The sequence below is a fragment of the Pleurodeles waltl genome, chromosome 1_2 (assembly GCF_031143425.1).
Source record: "Pleurodeles waltl isolate 20211129_DDA chromosome 1_2, aPleWal1.hap1.20221129, whole genome shotgun sequence".
NCBI lineage: Eukaryota > Metazoa > Chordata > Amphibia > Caudata > Salamandridae > Pleurodeles > Pleurodeles waltl.
In genome coordinates, this window is record NC_090437.1 from 219,840,712 (window position 1) to 219,864,716 (window position 24,005).

Genomic DNA, 24,005 nt, shown 5'->3' on the forward strand with positions numbered 1-24,005 from the left:
AAGCTTTTTGCATTCGCAAACAGTGCGAATGCCCGTTTGCGAATGCAAAAAGCCCTTTCAGAATGTATCAAAGGCATTCTGAATGCAATTTTCAGGAATCGCTACTATAGAGATTCCTTAAAATAGCGACCCTGTTTAGAGAGTCGAAAATTACGACTCTCTAAATAAGAAATCGCAAATAAGGAATCTTTATTTGTGATTTCTAAAGCACATGTATGAAGCAATTCCTTAATGCGAATTGGGCATTACGGAATCGCTATTACCAACAAGTTGAACTTGGTGGTAACCATGTGCAAATTTTAAAAATGCATTTGAAATGCATTTTTAAAATTTACATGTAAAGCACACATGCCCTTTTGGCATGTGTGCACCTTACATGTTGTTAAAAAATGTTTTGGGGTGCAGCAGAGGGGGCCTTAAGCCCCCAGCACCCTAGACTTTGCATTTCCCAAAATTACGAATTCCAGTTAAGAATTCGCAATTTGGGACATGCAAAATATTCGCAAATATGGGCCGACAGGCCCATAGATGCGAATGGGGGCCGGTATCGCAATTTGCGATTCAGTAATAGCATTTGTGATTTTTAAGAAATCGCTATTACCGAATCGCAAATATGATACATTGCATTTTGCGAATCAGAAATAGCGATTTCTTAAAAATCGCTATTTCTGATTCGCAAAAGGCTTTTTTCATACATCTGGCCCCTAGTCCCTTACCTTCCTTTCTAAGAGACTAGGGGCTAGGTAGAGTAGGTTTTCCTTTCTCACGTACACTCTTCCATCACTCACTACATCATGTCTACTGCTTGGCCTAGCTCTGAGGTCATGGGTACTCCCTATGAGGGCATGACCTTGAAGGAACTCAAGGGCCTTTGCTCAGAGAGGAGAGGAGGCTAGATGTAGGGAAGAACCCTAATAAAAATGTTCTGCTAAGTCTCCTTCTCCAGGATGATCAGGAGCATGCTGATAACCAGGAGGAGGAGGGGGAGGGAAATTCTGACCCGTCAGAGTCAGGGAATCAACCTCAAGATTCAGAGGAGGGCTCTTCCAAAGATCTTCCTCTTAGCAAACCATCTAGTGTAGCTGGCAGTGGGAAGGGTAGTCACTCTGGGAGGGCTCCCTTCAAACCTAGAGGTCAGGTTACTAGGGTTAGTAAGGTTAGGGAAAGATCTGCCGCTGCCCACTCTCATATCACCTCGGTTTCTGAGGGATCCCATGGTTCAACTCCAGGTGATGACTCCATAGATAGGGAGCTCAGGAAACTGAGACTGGATGAGGCCAGGCTGAGGCTGCAGCAGCACAGCTAGCCCTAGATAGGCAGGCCTTGGCTGTGGAGGCAGAGAGGCAGGGGTTGGGGTTAGTTCCCAATGGTGGCAGCAGTAGTTTCAGGAGTTATGGAGGACACTATAGTCTCTAGAAACTTCCATAAAATGATTCCCCCCTACATGGTGGGGGATGACATCTATAAGTGGTTTGCTGCACTTGACAGGGCCTGCAAAGTTTGGAGGGTCACTGGGGCTGCTATTCTGTGGTTGTCCTTTTCTGACAAGGGTAGGGATAGACTTCTCACTGTCAGAGAAGAAGACTCCGACAATTACAGTATTCTAAAAACTGCATTCTTAGATGGATTTGGCTTAACCTCTGAACAATACAGGATAAAGTTCTGAAAGACCAGAAAATAGTCTTCACAAGATTGGATAGACTTTGTGGACTGTTCTGTTAAAGGGTTAGAAGGTTGGTTACATGGCAGCAAAGTGTCTGACTTTGAGGGTCTATATAATCTAATTTTGAGAGAGCACATTTTCAATAACTGTGTGTCTGAATTGTTGCACCAATACTTTGTAGACTCAGATCTGACCTCTCCCCAAGAAGTGGAAAAGAAGGCAGGCAAATGGGTCAGAACAAGGGTGAGCAGGAAAGCTCATAGAGGGGGTGACAAAGACAAGAAAAAGGATGGTAAGTCACATGACAAAGGTGGGGACAAAGATAAAAAGCAAGAGTCTTCATCAGGCCCACAAAATTCCTCTGGGGATGAGTCTAAATCCTCTCCCAACCAACAGAATAAAAAGCCTTGGTGTTACATGTGTAAAAAGAAAGGCCATTGGGCAAGTGACAGCACTTGTCCCAAGAACAACACCAAAGCTCCCAACTCCACAACCCCTACTGCTTCAACTAGTACCCTTAGTAATAGCAGTGGCGATGTGAAAACAATACAAATAGCCAGTCCAAAGGTGTAGCAGGGCTCACTCTGGATAATGTAGTGGGGGTTGGTTTAGTTTGGGAAACTACTAAGGCTGTTTTAGTCTCTGATGGTGGCATTGACCTTGCCACCCTTGTTGCTTGTCCCCTTAACATGGATAAGTACAAGCAACAACCCCCAATAAATGGTTCAGGTTGAGGCCTAAAGGGATACAGGTGCCAGTGGCACAATGGTGGTGAAAAAATGGGTAGCCCCTGAGCAACACTCACTTGGTCATCAGTACCAAGTGACTGATGCCCATAATAACTGTTAGCTACCCCCTGGCTGTTGTGACTCTCAACTGGGGGGGGGGTACTGGTCCAAAGAAAGTTGTGGTATCCACTGACCTACCTTTAGAGTGTCTACTAGGCAATGATCTGGAGACTTCAGCTTGGGCTGAGGTGGAGTTAGAGGCTCATGCGGCAATGCTGGTCATTCCTGGGCATATCTTTGCTTTAACCAGGGCTCAGGCCAAGAAGCAAAGAGGACAGGGAAACTTGGATCCTGGAACAATGGACCAAGTGCTCCTAAAAACTAGGGGTAGAAAGGGTAAACTCTTATCCACTATCCCTCCCTCCATTGAAGATTCACCTTTTGATGAGGAGTCGTCTACTTTCTGTGCAGAACCTACATCAGAGGAGCCTCAGGCTGACACAGCTGAGCTTTTGGGTGCAGGGGGGCCTGCCAGGGAGGAGTTACGTGTGGCACAGCAGACCTGTCCCACACTTGAGGGACTGAGACCGCAAGCTGTCAAACAAGAAGCAGGGGATGTCAGTGACTCTCACAGAGTGTACTGGGAAAATAATCTCCTTTATACAGAGGCAAGGGACCCAAAACCTGGTGCTACAAGGAGACTGGTCATTCCCTTGCAGTATAGGGAGTTTCTTCTGACTCCAGCACATGACACTCCCCTCCCTTGACATTTGAGGCAAAGCAAGACCTGGGATAGACCTGCCCCTTACCTTCACTGGCCTCACGCCAGAAGACACAAAAGAGTTTTGCTGCTCTTGTGTCACTTGCCAAGCCAGTGGTAAGACTGGTAGCACTCCAAAGGCCCCCTTGATCCCACCGCCAGTGGTTGGGGTGCCCTTTGAAAGGGTAGGGGATGACATAGTTGGCCCCCTTGACCCTTCTAATGCTTCTGGCGATAGGTTTATCTTGGTGGTAGTGGACCATGCCACTAGTTAATCAGAAGCAAGTCCTCTGAGGACCGCTGTCAGGAAAACTATTGCCAGCGTTGTTAAGTTCTACCCTTAGCAAAAACAATTCCCTTTCTCCTTGTACCCACGTTGGTTGCAGCGGCATCCTCACTCCCGGTGACTCTTGTGGAGGCTGTTCTTAGAACTAGCTTCTTCAGGTTTAACTGCCACTCAAGATGGTGGACGCAAATCCTTGGGAGGTCAGTGTTCCAGTGTTTCTGCTTTAGTCTTGTGCTGAAGCTTCCCTCCAGCTGTTTCTCTCCAGGAGCCATGCAATTCAACTGTCATCCTGAGGAGAATGAGCAGTGTTCCTGAGGTGCTTTGTTTCATAGAGAATTCTTCCAGTTTTGAGTAATTAATTATTTTCTTATAACAGTGTGCACACCAGCTACTTTTTCCCTATTGAGGAAGCTGAATTATTTCCTTCTTCCAACAACTGGCTATTGGCTTTCTCAGGAGAATTAGTTTTGGCTTAAAAGAACTTCAAGCAACTGCAGTAAGGAATCCTTTTGTATGATTTCCAGACTTGCCAAGATATATATATGTACAAATGTATTCAAGAGCTCTTTGCTTTGCAGACTTGGCAGTCTTAGAGACAAACGTCAGTTCTCAGACTAATTCCTAGAGACTGTGATTGAGAAAACTGAACCTTGAGAAGGAGTTTTTGTTTCCTGTAAAACACATTAGTAGTTTGTATATTTGTGAACTTTTGAACTGTTCTCCAGAGAACCTTGGAAACCTCTAACTCCTGTAGAAAAGAAGATATTAAGTTAACACTGTTCTCTTAGAGAGAGACTAGTCTCTCAAAAGATCCAAGTTAGGAGAACAATAGAATTGGGGGAATGTGAATGGCTGAATAGTTGAATGCACTGTAGGAATGTACTTATCTATGCTCTCAGGTCCTTCCTTTAAAGAAATCCGACAATGAAGGAAGGTGCAGGTTTTCAGAAACACACACTGGATATCCTATCTTCAAGTGGGAAACACAGGCTGGAATGGATCTGGAGGTGGTCTCTTTTTTTCTATTCCCATTCTCCTTTCTCCTTAGCGGATGCAGGGTTCAGATAATCAGTTAAAGTCTGAACACGCATCTGTTGGAGGGAGTTAGGTAAAAGGCATCTGCTCCTGTGGAAGTTTGATTTGTTGGGTCATCTTCTGACAGATTGAAGTGCTAAAAAAATATTTATTTCCACCCAAGCAGAATGGCTGAAGGTTTAGATTTTAATGCATTGGCAGCAATTGTGGACGAAATGCAAAAACAGTTGACCCTTACCCTAGATGAAAACAAAAACTTGAGAGAGGAAATAAAAAGATCCCATGTTGAGACCCAACAGCTCATGGACAAATTAAATAACTTCACTTCTGGGAATACCACCGGGACTATTGGGGTTTCAGGTAAAACCTTCCCTACCTCTACTTCAGAAATATCCACACAAGTTATTCATTCCATCTCCCCTATCATTCTCCTGGCCCCACCTGAATGTTTTACTGGAGATCCTTCCAGGGCGCAGATATCTTTAACCAAGTGCTCCTTCCACTTCCTTTGTCGTCCCGTTATTTTTACAGAGGATCAGTCAAAAACAGCATTCATTTTGTCTTATTTGAGTGGATATGCGGCTTCATGGTCCACGCCTTTGGTGTCACAAAATGATCCTATATTGTATGATTTTGAAGTCTTTAAAACTGAGTTCCTTCGAATCTTTGACCGCAGAACACTTTCCCAAGCTACAGATGATGAATTACTAGACTTAAAACAAGTTAATAGGGATTTGATCTCTTATCTGGCCCAATTCAACACATTAATTGTGGAGACTGGTTGCCATGAGAGCAAAAGAGCTGCTTTTTTTACTGAGGTTTACGAGAAGAATTAAAAGATGCGCTAGCCCAAATTCCAGATCGATCTACTGATGTGTCAACATTAATTGATCTAGTTTTACAGATTGATCAGCGTCTGTTTGAAAGAAGAGCTGAACGCAAGAGAGAATTTTATTCTATCCCACCACATTCCGATAGGAGTAAAGTATCAAGACCTCCGAGACATACTCTTCGGAACAGCCAATGCAAATCAGCAGTGTTAGAGGTCCCCAAAAGGACAAGCGAAGATCTAGTAATCTATGTCTATATTGTGGGTGGTCTGGCATTTTGTAAGAGAAAGCCCAGAGAAGCCTAAAAAAGATAATTCAGGAAAAGAGAAAACTCATTCTACCAAGAGAGTAGCCCTGGTTGACTTACAACACCAACCAGCTCCTGAATCCCAATTAGTGGCAAACACCTTACAGTCTGCTTCCCCTCATCTTACCATCTCTTTTGACCTCATCTCCAGAGAAAAGAAGCTGCAGGAGGTTTCAGTGATGATTGACTCAGGAGCAACAGGAAATTTCTGTGACATCCAGTATGCCACAAAAATGTGAATACATTTTGAAAAAACGAGAATAGCAGAGCCTGTTCTTGCGTTGGATGGAACAAACTTGTCTTCTGGTCCTAGCACAGATGAAAGTGAACCTATAGTTCTGAAAGATCATCTCGGACACCAAGAAAAGATATCTTTCAATCTCATAGATGTTCCTCAATTTCAGCTGATCTTGGGCTTACCGTGGCTTATGGAACACAACCCTGAAATTAATTGGAAAAAGAGGACTGTCCAATGAAATTCAAGTTACTGTCGGAAGCATTGTTATGGTACTCAAGAGAAAAGTAGTGCACTATCTCCCGCTCAAGTTTTAGCTACTAAATCCAATGTGGTTTGTGCTCTGATAAAGGTTGTCATTCCCCCAGAATATAAATAATTGTCTGCAGTGTTTGACCAAGCAGAGAAGCTACCTCCACACAGATCTTATGATTGCAGGATCGAACTTGAGCCAGGTGTGAATCTACCTTGCAGTAGAATCTATGCCCTTACTGAAAAGGAGAATAAGTTCCTAAAAGAATATTTGGAAAAATATTTGGTTAACGGTCTTATTCCCCCCTCTCAATCCCCAGTCTCTTCCCCACTTTTTTTCATCCCAAAGAAGAAGAATGACAAGTTAAGACTTTCTATTGATTATAGAGCGTTAAATCAAGTTACGGTGAAGAATCGATATCCCCTGCCTTTGATTTCAGTTCTGCAAATGCAGTCGCAAAACAATCGCAGTTAGCACCCGTGTCACACTGCTGCTAACCCATTCACAAACTGGAAGGGGTCCCCATGGGACCCCTTCCCCTTTGTGAATGGCAATATAAACATTTTTTCAGAGCTGGTAGTGTCCGAAAAAATTAAATGAAAACGTTTAATTTTTTGTTTTTGAAATGCATCTCATTTTCCTTTAAGGAAAACGGGCTGCATTTAAAAAAAAGCAAGCTGCTTTATTCAAAAGCGATCATGTACATGGTGGTCTTCTGTCTCCAGCATGCCACCATCCCTGTGAGGGCGGCCATTCCCAAGGGGGTCGCAAATTGCGACCTACCTCGTGAATATTCATGTGGTAGGGCATTTGCAACCCCCTTGTGAATCGCAAATAGTGTCATTGACACTGTGCAACATAAGGTTTTGTGACTCACAAACTGCGAGTTGCTCTGACTCGCAATTTGTGAGTCGCAAAACCAAACTTTCGTACATGTAGCCCCTTATTCTTGGTGACTTTTGTTGATTCCATGAGCCAGATTGCTTCCAATTCAATGTCATTCAGGCGACATGCAATATATCCAGGTTCTTTGACATTTTGCACATTACCACCTGCATTTTTAGATGAGAAGGCTTTAAAGACATTGAATCCTTTTTGTGCTCCTCCTTCTGCATTTGCAACAGAGTGTAAATCAAGGCTAAGGATGGATCTCTGGCTGCCATCCTGTGTGACATAGATTGCAATTGTGCCTGTCTTGGTGGCATGCTGGGTAGCAGTCGAAGGAGAAACTTTCCTTATTTCTGCAGTCTCCACTTGATCAGGCTGGTATTTTAAAATCTTACAAAAGACACATCCCAAATGGTCTCAATAGCTCATTTAAGTTTATTGCCTATAGGGCCCCATTGCAGGTCATCGTCATTAAAATGAGCCAGATTCGTCTCATTAATGTGACTTTCAGAACCTTCTACAGTGGCCTTTTTTGGCACTCTCTGCCTGGGACTTTAGCACCTCTCACCCATTAGATGGCTCGCAGTCTGGCTCAGAGTCCAAACCTGAGTGGCCATGCTACTTGTCTCTCGGAGGTCAGACAGAGAAAAAAGATTCCAGTGTATTCGGATTTTCTTGTAACATTTTCTCATTATTGACCAGAAGTCCGGGGCAAAGAGTCTATTCCACCCCTCTCCATGATAGCCAGACATAATCTATTTCAGCCAATGATGTAGAACTCTATTATTTTTCATGATGCAAAGAGGGAGAAAAAAGACAGAATAACATATGCCTGCCTGAGATGAAGCCCAATAAAGAGTAAGGAATTACTTTCCAAGAGTGACTGCATCTCCTAGGTGGTCAAAGTTGTACCCAAGATAGTGTGTGTGGAACAGCATTTCCTTTACACACAAGCTTATATATTTGACTTTGTTCTTTCATGCCAATATAATGTTGCCAAAGCAGTGCCAACAGCAAAGCAGTTGGAAGCTTCCATGGATGACAAATTCTGATGCTGGGCTTGAGCGTTCAGTTGCAAATTCTGGTTTCCAGGTCCTTGCAGATCTTCTCTTATTGGTCTTGGCAGGGTGGATGAGGGGTGTATTAGCTCCAGCTGGATTGACTCAATCAACCAAATCAATTACACCCATCAGGTCTGAGGTAAGACCAGATCTCCTCACAACTCTTTCACCCTTGAAGAATGACTCACAAACTCTTTCCACTTTTTCCACCTCTTTGGACTAGCACTCTTGATTATGCAGGAGGGTATAGTGGGCTTCTGGATGTTCAACTGGGCTAACACATTGCATCCACATAAAAAGGCCTTCTCACATTATAATGCAGAGGACCCAACACATGGGATTGTCCCACCTAATTTGATTTACCCAAATGATCTCACATAGCTTGCAGCACAGGGGTCTCCGAAATTCAGTTCGTAAATCAATGAAATCACACAGCCCTTACAATTAATTTCATTATGAGAAAAATACTCTTTCTAGGGTAGAGTGAGAGGGCAGACTTCTTTCCATGTGCTAGTACTGCAGCAAGACAAATCATGGGGTTGTGGGATTGGAATAAGGAAACAGTTTACAGCGTGGTGATTGCTGCATTAATTTCCAGGGAGACAACTTGGTAACAAAAATGAGGCAGCTGAACCGACCAGCATCTTCTTCTATCCATATACAATATCTATATTATTGTATGCATAAATACATGTATTCTAAATCAAAGGAATGTCCTCTTCATTAAACTGTAGAATAAGTCCAACATAGAATGTCAAATGATTTAGTAGCCTATTCTCAAACAGCAGCTTCTCATTTATCTTCCGCTGTCTTTGCAGCATTCTTGAAGTCCAACAACTTTGAGTGTGTATGATGACCAGTGTTGCGCTTTTAGCAGCGTAGTTAGTTATTTTAATGCTATTGCAATACTTTGGTTGAACATTACTTATCTCTAGCCATTGTTTATAATAACTATTGCTTAATCGTCTTCAATATTAAGAAGAACATTATTATTTCAAAGAAATATAAGAAGGTATGTTAAAAGGGGGGGAATATTTACAAAGAGTTCATACAACGCTGAACAGCAATTAAAGTTGTTGCACCGCATCTCATGAACGGGAGAAAGCAGAACTAAATAATATTTACTTAAAAGTGGCTCAAATTTGCTCTCTCCTAGCACTGAAGCTCTTGTGGCTGCCATGCTCTAAAGCAGTTGTCTTTGCACCACAAAGCAAGGGTGTCTGTGTTGTAGTCAGCATATTTTTTTAGCAGAAAGTGGTCCTTACCTGCGTAAAAACTGTACTTTAAGGCATTTTCCTCTTTGTATGTGTGCTGCAAAATGCCGCTCGTATGCAAAGATGAAAAAACGAGGAGAAATAAAAACATTTCTGTTCCTCATGCCTGCCTCAGGGAGGCGCAGGATTTTGATGCAAATCCTTGTCTAAAATTCTTTGTAGATAGGGATATGCATCAAACCTTGTGGGTGCTTGCATGAGAATACCCATTTTCCCCCATGAACATTTTCTTGTCGCAAAGTAACGCAAGGGAGCACCTTACACTGTGTTGCATTGCTTTGGGTTACAAATTAACACAAATTGTGAATTTTGTTGGTTTCTAAATCCCAGCAGAAAACTTTATTTTCAGTGGCGATAATAAAGTAATGCACACCCGACCCAAATGCTTTGTAAATCTAGGCCTCAGTCAGTTCTAGACACTTGGGGTATATTTACTAAGTTTGTGCATCACAAAAGTGATGCAATTTAATGTAAATTTTTTTTAACTAATTTACATTCCAGAACTAAAATTGTTTAGTGTTTGAAAATCACTCAAAAGTAGCACAAAACAGTGCATAGAGGTGCTTTGCATTACTTAGGGGGTCATTCCAACCCTGGCGGTCGGTGTTAAAGCGGCGGCCAACCCGCCAACAGGCAGGCGGTCCAAAAAATTGAATTCTGACACTGGCGGAAACCGTCAACACAGACCGCCACTTTAACACTCCGACCGCCACGGCGGGACAAACAAACAGCGCGGCGGTGACCGCCAACAGACAGGCGGGAGACAATGTACCGCCCACCCTATCACAACTCACCAATCCACCACCTTTTCCGGGGCGGGAGCCCCGCCGATAAAAACACGGCGGAAACAGACTACGAACGGGAAAACGCTCACCTCTACACGCTCCACGAGGAATCTGGACAGCATGGAACCAGAACTACACATCCTACCAGCTATTGTCTACCTGCTCCTCTACCAGGAGCACGAACGCCGGCGCAGAAGACAACAGTGAGTACTTCACCTACGACACAGGGGAGGGGGGAGGAGAAAAGATTACGGGCACACACATACGCGACACACCCACCCTCACCCACAACTACCTACACATCAATGCAGAGCAACAACTCAGAGTGACACCCCCCAAACCCCCCGGAAGAATGCAAAGACAAAATAAAATGATCATATAATTCAAATATATTGTAATGCTACGTAAAAAAAAAATTCAAACATCTATAACTATATACACATATGTAAATTGTCCTGTCCAAATTGGGTTTCAGTCATTGTACGTGGGCCGATGGGCCTCAACACATGGGCAAAGCCCACACAGGAGACCCAAAGCCATTGGAGAGAACACTGCAGGGGCATCAGATAGAAAAACTACAGGCACCTCAGAGGGAAGGGAAGGGGAGGCACCTCAGCCACATGAGTCCACAACGCCAGATCCACGAGGGGCCTCCATGCCCACTGTCCCATCCTGGGGAGTGCAAAGCCACAGTCTCACAAGTCTCTACAGTGGGTGGCTTGCCCACTGTGCCATCCTGGGGAGTGCAAAGCCACAGTCTCACAAGTCTCTACAGTGGGTGGCTTGCCCACTGTGCCATCCTGGGGAGTGCAAAGCCACAGTCTCTCAAGTGGATTACAGACTCCACTGGTACTGGAGGAGGCATGGTGCCCAGAGTGCATCGTGCAGCCCTGCCCGACAGAGATCCGGGCCTGCCCCTTCTGCCAATGGGCCAGCGGTGCTTGAGATGAAGGGCCCAGCGGAGCGGTGCTTGAGACGGCGGTGCCCAGCGGAGCGGTGCTTGAGACGGCGGTGCCCAGCAGAGCGGTTCTTGAGACGGCGGTGCCCAGCGGAGCGGTGCTTGAGATGGCGGTGCCCAGCGGAGCGGTGCTTGAGACGGCGGTGCCCAGCGGAGCGGTGCTTGAGATGAAGGGTCCACGGAGCAGTGCTTGAGATGAAGGGCCCAGCGGAGCGGTGCAGAGATGAAGGGCCCAGCGGAGCGGTGCTTGTCTTGAAGGGCCCAGCGGAGCGGTGCTTGAGATGAAGGGCCCAGCGGAGCGGTGCTTGTCTTGAAGAGCCCAGCGGAGCGGTGCTTGAGATGAAGGGCCCAGCGGAGCGGTGCTTGTCTTGAAGGGCCCAGCGGAGCGGTGCTTGAGATGAAGGGCCCAGCGGAGCGGTGCTTGAGATGAAGGGCCCAGCGGAGCGGTGCTTGTCTTGAAGGGCCCAGCGGAGCGGTTCTTGTCTTGAAGGGCCCTGTTCAGCGGTTCTTGAGACGGCGGTGCCCTGTTCAGCGGTGCTTGTCTTGAAGGGCCCTTTTCAGAGGTGCTTGTCTTGAAGTGCCCTGTTCAGCGGTGCTTGTCTTGAAGGGCCCTGTTCAGCAGTTCTTGAGACGGCAGTGCCCTGTTCAGCGGTGCTTGTCTTGAAGGGCCCTGTTCAGCGGTGCTTGAGACGGCGGTGGCCTGTTCAGCGGTGCTTGTCTTGAAGGGCCCTGTTCAGCGGTGCATGAGACAGCGGTGCCCTGTTCAGCGGTGCTTGTCTTGAAGGGCCCTGTTCAGCGGTGCATGAGACGGCGGTGCCCTGTTCAGCGGTGCTTGTCTTGAAGGGCCCTGTTCAGCGGTGCTTGTCTTGAAGGGCCCTGTTCAGCGGTTCTTGACATGTGTCTCCAGGGCACCATATCCGGCCAATATATGGAGTTCACTCGCCATCTGACTTCTCGCTTCCGGGGCCCTCCTGTGCTGGAGTCCCGGGCCCGTGGGTGTCCTCCTTCACACCCGGAATGGGGCTGGTGGGGCCCTCCTGGGCAGCTCGCCTGCTGCCGGACTTGTCAGCCGTGCTGCCCTTGCCATCCTTCCGTGATTCTCTGTGGCCCTTGCCTCCCTTTGTAGATGTGCCAGGTGGCACCCCACTTCCTGACGGTGCCAGGGTCGTGCCTTTGGAGGCTGCCGTCTCTGGCCTCTCGCGCCGGGCCTTGCCTTTCTTGGTTTTCTTCCCAGGGGGTGGGCTGGCTGTCCCTTTACTGCTGGCCGATGTTGCTGCCCTTGAAGGTGGTGGACTCCAATATCCCTGTACTATGGACCTTGTAGGTCCAGGGGTTGTGGTGGCTGAGGTGCTGATTGGACTCTTACGAGATGGAGGGGGTGGGTCAGGTGATGGAAAGAGGTTAATCTTGGACAGGAAAAACTTTTTAGGAGCAGTGGAAAGGGTAGGTGCAGTGGGTATGGGAGTAGAGGAAGAGGATGTGGTTGTAGGAGAGTCAAGTGTGGTGTCTTTGGGTGCAGGTGCTTGTGACGGAGGCTGTCGTGAGGTGGATGGCTGTTGGGTGGGTGGCTGCCTGCGTTTGTGTGGTTTGGAAGAGGGGGTGACAGACACACTGGGAGAGGACACAGGGGACGGGTAAATGGCACTGGGGGTGGTGACTGCACATGTGCGGAGTGTTCTGGTGGGTGTGCTGGTGATGGACGTAGTGGCTGATGATGTTGTGCATGCAAGTGTGAGTGGAGACGTCACAGGGAGGGAGACGAGGAGGAGAGGGACACAGAGGAGGCAGTGGCTGTTGGTATGTCTGCATGTGGCTGTTGCTTGTGTGAATGCTTGTGTGATGTGTGGTGCTTATGTCTGGATGAGCTGCCCTTGGGTGTTGAGGTGTGTGCAGGCTGGTCTGTAGGTGTGTCTGGGATAGGCAGAGGAACAGGGGAGTGGGACTGGGTGGAGGAAGTTGGAGGAGGGAGGCAGGAGACAGGGACAATGGCTGCTGTCAGTGCTGAGGCCAGAGCGTTGAACGATCGCTGATGGGCAGCCTGACCCGAATGAATGCCCTCCAGGTATGCATTGCTCCGGTGCACCTCCCTTTCTACCCCCTGGATGGCATTCAAAAGGGTAGACTGCCCAACAATGAGCGTCCTGAGGAGGTCAATGACCTCCTCACTGAGGGCAGCAGGGGTAACTGGGGCAGGGCCTGAGGTGCCTGGGGCGAAGGAGATGCCCGCCTTCGTGTGCGAGCGGGCACGGGGCGATCGCAGAGGGGCTGCTGGGAGGGGGGAGCTGGTGCGCTGGGTGGCGGCTGTACCTGTTGTTGCGGTGGGCACGGATGTTGCCGCCACCACAAGGGAGCTCCCTTCCGAGGACGTGTCTGTGTCGCTGATGTCTCCACGTGTCCCCGTTGTGGAGCTCCCCTCGCCCTCCATCTCACTGGTGGACTCCGAGTCGGTTGCATGGCCCTCCAGGGCCATGTGAGATGCAGCTCCCTCGTGCTCCAATGCCACTTCTCCTCCGCCTGATGATGCTAATGCACACATGAACAGGAAGAGCAGCAAAAAAGGGGGGGTGGAAATGAAGACATGTTGAGTGCATCCATTGGCAACACAGTTGGCGGAGAGGACAGACACAGAAGCCCCCTGCACTACGCCGCGCACTTGGGGTACACTACTCAATCATTGGGACTTGGCCTACAAGCCTATGGACGACAACTGCACACATAGGTGACACAGGGCCATGGGTAGCTGTACTTGGCACCCTACAGAGGTGGGGGCGGGGGCACAGGGCCATGCCTTACAGAGGGGCCTAACCTACAGAAATCGCCCTGGCCTAGGGATACCCACAGCCCTCCTCCCCCACCCAGACACCTCCACTGCGCGCTAAGATAGCAGAATGTGCTGGTACTCACCCCCTTGTGTCTGCTGTGATGTCCTCACGCGCCCATCCAAATCTGGGTAGGCCACCGCCAGGATCCGAGACATCAGGGGGGTCAATTGATGAGTGGCACCCCTCCTACGTTGGGAGGCCATCCCCAGCAGAGCCTCCGCGGTCTTCCTGCTCCCGCGGCGGATGTCCTCCCACCTCTTGCGGCAGTGGATGCCCCGTCTGTTGTGAACCCCCAGGGTCCGGACGTCCTAGGCGATGACACGCCAAATGTCGATTTTCTGATGGGCGCTGACCTATGTGACATGTACAGGGGGAGAAATAACATTATTATAATTTTCTGCATGCTCGATGTGAGTGGCCCCCCATCCCCACCCTTGCCATGTGGCACATGCTCTCATCCGTCGTTTGATGCATGCCTCAATCGCTCCCCTCCCCACCATCTTTCATCCACCCGACTCAACACAGGCATTGCCCCCAAAGCATGCTCCCAGTGTACTTACCTGTTGGTCTGGAGGACCGTAGAGTAGCGCATACTGGGGGAGGACCCCATCCACGAGTTTTTCCAGTTCTTCAGAAGTGAAGGCAGGGGCCCTTTCCCCAGTCGCAGCAGCCATTGTATCTTCCAGACCGAGGTCACAGCAGCACTTGCAGTATAGGTCCTCTCCTGTGGATGATCAGGTCTCGAGTGATTAAGCAGATAGAAAATGGCGGTCACGTCCGCGGCGGTGCGTACCGCGGCGGTGTGTCCCACGACCGCCGGCGCACTTCGTCATTGGCTCCTGAAACGCATAGGGTTAAATGTTAACCAATGCAGCTTTGAGCCGCGGTCTTCGACCGCCTACCGCCGCGGTGTGCCACGCCAGCGCATTGACCTCACATCCCATTGTCGCACTTCACAGGTCAGGCAGCCGCCATTTCAAGGGCCCACATGGCTTAATTTCTACTGCGTCACACATGTCTAGGCCTTGCATCGACACTCATACAAGCCATTCAATGCATAGAGAATCGTGTACTGTGCAAGCTGTGGGAACTTACCTGTGGGTTGATTGACTCTGTGCTCACTGTTGTCCTTCCTAGGCACCGTCCGCTGGGACTTGCGAGGAGATGGAGGAATATTCCCGTGTACAGACCGCTGGTAAGCCTGTCGACAATGGAGGAACGACATGTCATTCTGACATACAGGCTTGACCGAGCCAGTATACATGAACTGTGTGCCCAGCTGGAGGCAGACCTGATGTCACCCATCCGCCAACCCACAGGGATCCCCCCTCTAGTGCAGGTGCTGTCAGTACTCCATTTCTTAGCAAGTGGGTCATTTCAAACAACAGTGGCCATTTCATCAGGGATGTCTCAGCCTATGTTTTCCAAGGTGTTGTCCAGAGTGTTGTCTGCCCTGCTCAAACACATGCGGAGATACATCGTTTTCCCTAAGGTGGGGGATTTGCCTACAGTGAAGGGTGATTTCTATGCCCTTGGACATATTCCCAACATCATTGGTGCCATTCATGGCACACATGTGGCTTTGGTACCCCCCAGTGAAAGTGAACAGGTGTACAGGAACAGAAAAAGTTATCATTCCATGAATGTCCAGGTGGTCTGTTTGGCTGACCAGTACATCTCCCATGTAAATGCCAAGTTCCCTGGGTCAGTGCATGACGCGTACATCATGCGAAATAGCAGCATCCCTTATGTGATGGAACAACTACAGAGACACCGTGTGTGGCTAATTGGTGACTCAGGTTACCCCAACCTGTTGTGGTTACTGACCCCAGTGAGGAATCCCAGGACAAGGGCAGAGGAACGCTACAATGAGGCCCATGGGCGAATTAGGAGGATTATAGAAAGAACCTTCGGCCTCCTGAAGGCCAGGTTTAGGTGCCTGCATATGACAGGTGGATCCCTAATGTACTCACCAAAGAAGGTGTGCCAGATCATCGTGGCCTGCTGTATGCTTCACAACTTGGCATTGCGACACCAGGTGCCTTTTCTGCAGGAGGATGGTCCAGATGGTGGTGTTGTAGCAGCTGTGGAGCCTGCGGAGAGTGAAGAGGAGGAAGACGAAGAGGACGACACAGACAACAGGGACACAGTGATACAGCAGTATTTTCAATAACACACAGGTAAGAATCAACACCGGCATTTTACATTTACTTACAGTCTCCTGCCTCTCTACTGTCTGTCCTTTTCACCCAGTGTATGCTAACAGAGTTGTGACTTTCCCTTCCAATTTCAGAGATGTGGGCCCCAATGTGTGACCTCTGCTTTGTTTGCCCATGGACTACAGCTGTGTGACAGTGGTATGTTGTCATCACAATGTAACTGGTCATTTTGGCACGTTTATGTCTAATACATATTTTCAAAAAAACAGGCAGACTCCAGATTATTTGTGTGCAATAAGTGTGTTTATTAAAGTGCTAAATTTTGAGACATGGTTGAAAATCAGTGATGGGTGATGGTGGAGGAATGTCCATGGCAGAGTCCAGATTCTCAGTCTCACAGGTGCATTGTCCATATGCCTGTGGAAGGTGGAGCAGGGGCAGTTTAAGGTTGGACAGGGTGACAATGTGGGACAGTGGGATGACATCAGGGGGTATCCTTTCCTGGCGGGGGTCTTGGCATCCTACTCTGTCTTCTTCCTAGATCTCAGGCCCCGCTTGCGGGGTGGTTCTTCTTCTGCAGGAGGTGGGGTTCTGGTGGCCGGTTGTTGCTGTGTCGGGCCTCCTGTCTACTAGCGCCGGCGGAGGTGGTAGCCTGTTCCTGGTCCATGCTAGTGACAGGGGCCCTTTGTGGTGCCACATGGTCCCGCAATGTGGTGACAATCTGGTTGAGAGCCACAACGATGGTGCCCATTGCGGAACTAATGTTTCTCAGTTCTTCCCTGAACCCCATAAACTGTTCCTCCTGCAGTACCTGGATCTCCTGGAACCTGGCCAGGACCGTCGCCATCGTCTCCTGGGAGTGGTGGTATGCTCCCATGATGGAGGTGAGGGCCTCGTGGAGAGTGGGTTCCCTGGGCCTGTCCCCCCCTGTCGCACAGCAGCCCTCCCAGTTCCCCTGTTTCCCTGGGCCTCTGTCCCCTGGACCGTGTGCCCACTACCACTGCCCCAGATCCCTGTTGTTGTTGGGGTGGTGGGTTAACCTGGGTGCCCTGTAGTGGTGGACACACCGCTGATTGACGTGTCCTGGAGACAGAGGCATGGGCCCGCTGGGTGGGTGCTGTGCTGGTGTTCCCAGAGGGGGGTAGGTCTGCTGTAGCCTGTGGCTGTCTGAGGGGAACCGACTGTCCCGAGGTCCCCGATGGGCCGGGCTGGTCATCTGGGTCCAGGGAGACCGAGCTGCTGTCATCACTGGGGGCCTCTTCTGGGGGTGGGATGGACATTTCTGGACCCACCTGGGCGGTGTGGTGGCGTTCGGGTCCTGCAGGGGTATAAGAGTATGGTTATTGCTTCTGTGTGTGCCATAGCGTGCAATGGGTGGGTGCCCGTGTACCCCAGTGCTGACATTCCTTTGTGGGGGCTGTTGTGACGGCGGTTTGTGGGGGAGATGGGTATGTGCAATGGGCATGCTTAGGTGATGGCTGTCGATGGTTTGTGGTGGCATGCAGGGTTTGGTGTTGGGATTGGTGGGTTGTGACGGTGAGACATTAGCAATGAGGATGTGTGATGGTGGTGGGGGGGAGGGTGGGGGTATGAGTTGGCATGCTGGTGGAGTGGGGGGGATGAAGTAGTGAAGATGAGACTTACCAGAGTCCATTCCTCCAGATACTCCTGCAAGGCCCTCAGGATGCAGGATGTTCAAGACCTGTTCCTCCCATGTTGTAAATTCTGGGGGTTGAGGTGGGGTTCCGCCGCCAGTCCGCTGCACCGCGATGTTGTGCCTGGATACCATGGAACGCACCATCCCCCGTAGGTCGTTCCACCGCTTCCTGATGTCGTCCCGATTTCGTGGATGCTTTCCCACAGCGTTGACCCTGTCCACTATTCTTTGCCATAGCTCCATGTTCCTGGCAATGGTGGTGTGCTGCACCTGTGTCCCGAAGAGCTGGGGCTCTACCCGAATTATTTCCTCCACCATGACCCTGAGTTCTGCGTCTGAGAACCTGGGGTGTCTTTGGGGTGCCATGGGGTGGTGTGGATGAGGTGTGGGGTGGTGTTTGCGGTGATGAGTGTGGTGAGTGTAGTGGTGTGTGGTGTTTTGTGCGTGGTTGTTGTGTGGGTGATGGTGTAGTGTGCCTCTGTGTGATGGTGTTCTCTATTCTGTGCTGTCTCTCTCTGGGCTTCTTCTCTGATTTGTGGTCGTAGGGGTTTGTGGGTGTGTGTTTTATAGTTAATTGGGTGTGTGGGAGTGTTGTGTGTATGTGTCTCAGGTGTGTGTATTTAAAATTGTCCAATGTGGCTGTGTTTTGGAGCTGTATGTGTATTTTGAGCGCGGCGGTGTGTACCGCCAATGGAATTCCGCGGTTGAAAGACCGCCGCGTGGATTCGTGGGTCGTAATGGCATGGGCGTTTTTCTGTTGGCGTGACGGTGGAGGTTTGGTCTTCGCCAGTTTAACGCTGGCCGTTGGTGTGGCGGACTTTTGTTGATGTCGGGTTTTTGGCGGTTTGCCTCTTGAGGGTCAGAATGACCGTGGCGGTTTACCGCGACCGCGGCGGTGTTGTGGCGGCCTTCTGACCGGCGGTAAGCGCCTTTTACCGCCGAGGTCAGAATGACCCCTTTAGTGCCAACGGAGCATGTCATGGCTTGGGCAAGGACATTTCGATGCAAACACCCAAGGTTTCTAATGCTAAACTAGTCTCATGTAGATACCCTTGCACTATGGTGCAAAGGTTTGTACATTGCGCACTGCAGCACATTTCTGCTCTGGCAATAGTAAGATGGGAGGAGAGTGCCATATTTCTGTAAATATGATGCTCTCCTCCTTCCTCCTCACGCAGTGCAGCACAGATTTTTTGGCTGTGGTGCTCCATGGGAATCTGACAAATCTGGGCCTCAGAGGTGCTATTGACCCTGATTGCACTTTGCATTCTACATTATTGCCATCCTGTGTTTTTAAAGGTTTCCTTCATTAAGTCTAATTGTAAAATTGACTGATAAATAATGGGAAAGAATCACAGACATGACCACTGAGGAGAGACAAAATCCTTGTTTGCCTATAGGAGCATTCATTATTATCATTTAGGAGCAAAACAGTTAAGGGCATATTTACAAAGAACTGGCACAGCGCGGCGCTGCGACAAAATTGGCAGCACTGTGCTGCGCCAGTTCTAAAATACAGGGATGTGTCATATTTACAAAAATACGGTGCATCCCTGTGTTTCACCCTGCACCAGTGCTAAATTAGCTGCCTAGCACCAACGCAGCCACCCATGCGCCACCCTTTGTGCACAAAAACAATCTTTAATGACGATTTGCTCCTTCTATGTGTGCTGCAGAATGATTATAAATAATTTATCCTCGTTGCACCATCCTAACACTATCACTGGGGTGGCATTGGGTTTTGGCGCTGTCACATATTTATTATTTCTTGTAATTTCTTGGGGCAGTGTAAAAATGAAACGCCCAAAACAACACCCATTGCACGCCCCTTCCACACAAAGTACTGCGTGTGAAGGGGCCATATTTACAAGATGGCGTTAAGTCACAAAAAGTGGCATAATGCCACCTTGTAAATATAGTGAAGTGCACAGCGCCACCGGAGCGTAACAAAAAGTGACAGTCCAGTGGCACTAGGGGCTTGTAAATATGCCCCTTAGTATTAACATAGTTGTCATTTTGAACTGAAGGATTTGAGAATCTCAGCCAAACAGATTAAACCTAGACACCACGTACATGTGTCTATTAGATGGAGGACATTAAACAAACATGGGGTTGATGGGGTAGTCAATGAAAAACTTCAGTATCTAACTTTTGTTCACCTTTTCAGCTCCTATTTTAATTGAATTGTGCATGATTGTATGATTTGTAAGTTTGCAAATGATTTAAATGGTTGTTTCACACACATATAGTTTAAGGGAATTTAGAATCCGAATAAACTGGTTTATACATCTGTATATCAAATTCTTAAAACAATAAGTCAAATTACAATCCATAAAATCACATAAAATTAGCCAACTGAAACGCGTATACATGTACAAAGTGTTCATTATGCTATGTAAAATTCTTCCTTAAGAAAGACTTTAAAACTATCGAAAATGGGTGCGCACTGTATGGATCACTCACTTGCTGAGGGATCACGATAACTATATCGAACTACAAATAGATGTACAGAGCTTTTTCACTCCACTAACCAATAGCTTGCCACTCTGGGGCAAAATTATCATTTGTGTAGCAGGAGCACTGGCACCAGAGCCCAGTATTGTAATAGGATCTATGTATCCCAATTGTGAATATTTGTATTACTCTCCCTGGGAGTAAGGACCTATTTCCGATATTTGCATTAGGACACATGGCACCCTTGCTACTCCACTGTTGCTAAGCTGACTATCCCGGTAGCTGAAATATACCCAATTGCAATTGCTGTAGACAAAATCATAATTCCTTCACATTTTTACTTTCAGTAGCCAAAAATTCTCTTTTGTTGATAAAATACATTCCTATTGCTAGGTTTCTGATTAGCAGACACAACATTCAAAGTAGATAACTATTTATCACATGCCCAACAGGTGTCTCCTTCCAAATAATACACATTCTGTGGCTATTGTGACGTAGCGTTCTGGGCCCACTACATATACCCGTAATGTCTGTGTTTTTGCTGCAACATACCTTTAACTGGGTGCATTAGGTTTAGACCACAACAGAGCGCCCTTTTTTAGTAAATGTGTTCTTCCCCACAAGGCTTCAAATTCATACCTGCCCTGATAGCAGTGCATTACGTAACAGCTGGAGGAATGGCTTTTTGAAGCCACCAGCCTTTCACTGTACTGCATTTGAAAGGAATGCCTTGGTGGTCCCGGGTGCCTCTTTCCCTTTTCCAGGGTACACCTCGAAAGGACACACTGATTACACCTCTAAAAACAGCTCCTTCCACTCTGTACCTAGATCTGTAGTGCAAAGTAGACCATGAGGCAAAGTGTTTATTCATTTGCATTGAGCCAAGCTTCCATACATAGGAGGAGCCTTTCTCTTAATTGTGATAGTGCAAAATGAAGTTTTATATACAACAAATTCAACCCAAATGTATTGGAGCACTTCACAAGAGCACCAGTTACGTAACACAAGTTCTTCTTATTATTAGTATTACTATTTTTATTTTAGACATAGGCATTAGGAGATTAGTGATTTGCCAGGAATCACTGAGTGTTGAGCCAATGCCAAGACTCGACCCTGGTTCCCCACTTCGAAATTTATCAGCTATGGCCACAAGGTGTGTATAATAACAAAGTGCCAGAAGAAAGAAAATTAGTTACCTACTGTAACTTTTGTTCTCCAGTATTGGAATATTTCATAGATTCACATGCTTGAATCATTCCCCGTCATCGAGATGGGAGCCCCCGGTACATTTAACCAAGCGGTGTTGACATAGATATAACCTAAGGGCCCTAGGCCTCTTAATTTAACAGTCTATCAGAGTAATTTTAAGAAAAAGAACCAAACTGGAGCATCCACCAATCAGAAGACACCACCCTCTAGAACCATCCTGAGAGAAGCTCCAGTACCTAAGATTTTCAGAGCACAAGTGCGTATAACATGATAAAAAGAAAGAGAGGTGAAGGTGAGCTTCTCCGGGGAGGCAGGCGGGTCGCATGTGAATCTCTGAAAGATTCCAATACTGGAGAACTAAAGTTACAGGTAAGTAACTCATTTTCTTTCTCTAGTATTGGAACTTTCAGAGATTCAGATGCTTGAATCAGAGTAGCGAGCAGTACCTATGCACATTGTAACACTCTATCTGTCTATTCAGGATACACACTGAAAACATGTTAATATACAGAAAAATTTCAAATCAAATTCTGTCTGTTCCCCTTCTTTTTATTTATTATAATCACATCACCATTAGCATTGGAACTGAAACTGAAACTATTAGTCATAAACAATGTGCATACCTGACATCAGGATGCTGGGATGAAAGAGATGGCTCACCTTCACTGGAAGAGGTTCATGAGGACTGCTTGACCCACGCTACCTCTCCTTGAGATAGTGCTTCCAAGCAGTAATGTCTTGTAAACGTATGGCAATTTTCCACCATGTTGCTCTACAATTGTCTTTCAGCGGTACACCAGCAAACAGCGCTGCTGAAGAAGAAACTGCCCTCGTAGAATGTGCACAGACAGACGAGTGCAGTGGCTTGCCCGCTGCCTGATAGCTAAATTGAATTGCTGAGGAGATCCATCTAGCTTTGCTCTGTTTGGAGACTGGTTGACCTGGCCTGGGTGCAAGGTAAGCCACAAACAGCTGATTAGACCTGCAAAAAGATTTAGGCCCTCATTACAACCCTGGCGGTCGGTGTTAAAGCGGCGGTAATACTGCCAACAGGCCGGCGGAAAAAAAATTGGAATCACAACCATGGCGGAAACCGCCAACATAGACAGCCACTTTAAAACTCCGACCACCACGGCGGTAGAAACAAACACTGCGGTGTTAACTGCCAACAGACAGGCGGAGGACAAAGTACCGCCCCCCCTATCACAACAGGCCTATCCGCCACCTTTTCTGGGGCGGAACCAACGCTATCAAAAGCACGGCGGAAACAGTACACAGATGGGAAAACACTCACCTCTCAACACCCAACGAGGAACCAGGACACCACAGAGCCCGAACTACAGGTCCTGCCTATGCTGCTCTTCCTCCTGCTCTATCAGGAGCAGGACAGACGCCGTCGACGACCACGGTGAGTACTGTACCTACAACACAGGGGAGGGGGGAGGGAAAAGAGAGAGACACACACACGCAACACGCAATATCCCCAACCCCACTCTCACCCACAACAACATACACACAAATAAATGCAGCAACATTACATATACACCCCCACCCCCCAGGAAGAATGCAAGGACAAAATTAAATGATTGTAACAACTGTAATCATGAAATATCTGATAGTCAAAATTCAGGTTATACAAATATGTACATCAACTACACAAGTCCAGATAGTGTACCAATCATTGTCCGTGGACCAGTGGTCCCAAAATGCATGGGCAAAGCCCACACCAGATACCTGACTGGAAATGGAGAGAACACTGCTGGGGCATCAGATTGAAAATAAACAGGCACCTCAGGGGGAGAGGGGCACCTCAGCCAGATGAACGCACAACGCCACTGCTGCACGAGGAGGGTCCATGCCCATTGCTGTATCCTGGGGAGTGCAAAGCCACAATCTCTCAAGTCTCTCCAGTGGGTGGTTTGCCCACTGCTTTATCCTGGGGAGTGCAAAGCCACAGTCTCTCAAGTCTCTCCAGTGGGTGGTTTGCCCAACGCTTTATCCTGGGGAGTGCAAAGCCACAGTCTCTCAAGTCTCTCTAGTGGGTGGTTTGCCCACTGCTTTATCCTGGGGAGTGCAAAGCCACAGTCTCTCAAGTGCTTCATCCTGCCAAGGACTGAGGTAGTGGATGTCATTCTCCACTGGTTGTGGAGGGGGCCTAGTTCCCAGAGTGCTTCATTCTGCCAAGGACTGAGGTAGTGGATGTATGTCTCCACTGGTTCTGGAGGGGGCATGGTGCCCAGAGTGCTTCATCCTGCCAAGGACTGAGGTAGTGGATGTCATTCTCCACTGGTTCTGGAGGGGGCATGGTGCCCAGAGTGCTCCACATGCAGTGTGGCCGGTACCATTCCCTCACCTGGGTGTGTGTGCCACGAGATTGCCGAGCAACAGGTAGCATGATACGCCATGGAGGCAGCAAAATACCCCACAGTGCTGCGGCTTCGCCTTCCACCTGCAGGTGCAAACAGTAATGGAAGTCATGCCTCATGGAAGCTGGCCTGGGTCCAGGAAGTCTCCTCTAGCCTCGGACGACTGACCACTGGGGATGGTAGCCATGTCAGCGGTGGTGCCACTGTCCGAGCACGTCGCGGGGCTGGTGGCGGTGCTTGCGGCGGTGTCTGTGGTGGCGGTGCTGGCGGTGGTG